The sequence below is a fragment of the Idiotropiscis lumnitzeri genome, unplaced genomic scaffold (genome assembly GCF_059441095.1).
Source record: "Idiotropiscis lumnitzeri isolate Australia: NSW breed Sydney's pygmy pipehorse unplaced genomic scaffold, RoL_Ilum_1.0 HiC_scaffold_311, whole genome shotgun sequence".
Taxonomy (NCBI): domain Eukaryota; kingdom Metazoa; phylum Chordata; class Actinopteri; order Syngnathiformes; family Syngnathidae; genus Idiotropiscis; species Idiotropiscis lumnitzeri.
The window spans coordinates 80,001-82,204 of NW_028283849.1; the positions used below are offsets into that span (position 1 = coordinate 80,001).

General features: G+C 67.8%; 1 non-coding gene and 1 pseudogene across 1 annotated transcript; both read right to left on the reverse strand.

Moving 5' to 3' along the window:
• Nucleotides 1-702, reverse strand: part of LOC148314384 (28S ribosomal RNA) — a 4,720-nt pseudogene extending 4,018 nt beyond the window's left edge.
• Nucleotides 703-1,065: 363 nt separating this feature from the next.
• Nucleotides 1,066-1,219, reverse strand: LOC148314385 (5.8S ribosomal RNA). Its single transcript, XR_015841796.1, has one exon. It is a non-coding gene; the product is annotated as a 5.8S ribosomal RNA (ribosomal RNA).
• Between the last annotated feature and the right edge of the window lie 985 nt (nt 1,220-2,204).

The following is a 2,204-nucleotide window of genomic DNA, read 5'->3' on the forward strand; positions in this document are numbered from 1 at the left end:
AGGGCCGCCCCGCACCACCGTCGCCCCAAGCCTTTCCAGGCCAACCCGAGGTCGGTCGCGGCGCACCGCAAGGCAGGGGAAGTGCGCCCGGCCGGGGGGCATGCCGCGGCTCTTGCCGCGCGCGACGCCAGGCCACGCTCGCCGCCCCCCCCCACGAAAGGGGGGGGCGGGATGGGCCGAAACCGCCGCGCGCGCCGACAAACCGCGGCCGCCAAGCACCCTGCCGGGTTGAATCCCCCGCGCGGACTACGCGGGCCCCACCCGTTTACCTCTTAACGGTTTCACGCCCTGTTGAACTCTCTCTTCAAAGTTCTTTTCAACTTTCCCTTAAGGTACTTGTGTGCTATCGGTCTCGTGCCAGTATTTAGCCTTAGATGGAGTTTACCACCCGCTTTGGGCTGCATTCCCAAACAACCCGACTCCGAGAAGGGCCGCGCCCCGGCGCCCCGGGGGCCACTACCGGCCTCACACCGTCCACGGGCAGAGCCTCCATCAGAAGGACTCGGGCCCCCATCGGGCGGCGCCGGGCAACTCGGCCTTCCGTACGCCACATGTCCCTCGCCCCCCTGGAGCGGGGCGGGGATTCGGCGCTGGGCTCTTCCCTCTTCGCTCGCCGCTACTGAGGGAATCCTTGTTAGTTTCTTTTCCTCCGCTTAGTAATATGCTTAAATTCAGCGGGTCGTCTCGTCTGATCTGAGGTCGTAGTCGGATGGGTTCGGGTTGGGCGGCCGGAAACCCCCCACCGCACTGGCGGGGGGCGGCCGGGCTCGCCCGTACGGACTCGGGTCGACGCGGCCGAGGCCAACGCCCCGCCGCGCCCGGCCGCGCCGGAGGGCCGCGGCGCGCGGACTGCTCGATGGTGGAACGGGTGTCCCTCCGCCGGCAGCCGCGCGCGGGCCCCCTGGACAAACGGTGACGGGCGCGGCGAAACGCGGCACGGCGCGTCTGGCTGCACTTAAGGGGACGGAGGCCGGCTGTCGGGCCGAGGCCTACGAAAACCCCCAACTGCGGGAAAGTAGCGGAGGACGGGGTCGGCCGCCCTCCTTTTCCCGATTGATTGGTAAGCGACGCTCAGACAGGCGTGGCCCCGGGAGGGACCCGGGGCCGCAAGGTGCGTTCGAAGTGTCAATGATCAATGTGTCCTGCAATTCACATTAGTTCTCGCAGCTAGCTGCGTCCTTCATCGACGCACGAGCCGAGTGATCCACCGCTAAGAGTTGTTCGTTTGTGGATTTGTTTTAGGGGTTGAGGCCATAGATCGGAGACAAAGGTTTGACATGGGGGATAACGGCGCCGCCGGGCGCTACCCCCTCCCGCCCGCGCCCACCCCCCCCTCCCGGCAAGGGAACGTGGGGGGGTTAAAGTACGAACGGTGGAAGAGACATTGAACCCCCCCGGGCCCGCCGAAGGCGGGCCAAGAGTTGGGTACCCGGCGACTTGGTTTTTTTGGTTCCGAGGGCGGCCAGGCCCCGCTGACACCGACGGCTGCGGGGCTGAGGGAGGGGGAGTAGCGCAGGGCGGTCGAGCCCCGGCATTGCCCCCCCTCCCGGCCCCGGCCCGCCGGCCGTGGCCCGGCCAGACTAGTGGTTTAGACAAGTACCCAGGACGGCGGGAACGTAACAAGCAGGAGCGGGGCGGGACGAGGCGGCGGGGACGGGGCGATCCAGACCGGGGACGGACGAGGTCGGGCCGGGGGAAAAGGAGCCGGATGTCTGCGCGCGGCTTGCCCCGCGCGCAGCCCGGGTTTCCTTCTGGGGGTTAAACGGATAACTGCACGCGACTCGCGCCGCGTGCAGCCCCCGCAATCCCCACTCCCCTTCCCTGTTACAGCCGTCCCCGCGGGCCACACTACCGCACGGGTCCCGGTACCTACTCCTTGCATGCCTGAACCTACCGCCACGGGATGCGGCTCCGGGCCGCGGCGAGGCCCCCGGCGGCGCGGCGGGCGTAACGGGCCGGCCCGCCCGGCAAGCGGGCGAAAACCGTCCCCTCCGCACCAGCCTCACGCGCCGGGACACCCTCCGCGCCCCTCGGCACAAAAGTTTTGGGAGCGGGGAAGAGGAAGATTTCTCCTCCTTTCCCCGAAAGGCGGGCCGCTGGCCGCTCAACCGGTAATGATCCTTCCGCAGGTTCACCTACGGAAACCTTGTTACGACTTTTACTTCCTCTAGATAGTCAAGTTTGATCGTCTTCTCGACGCAGCC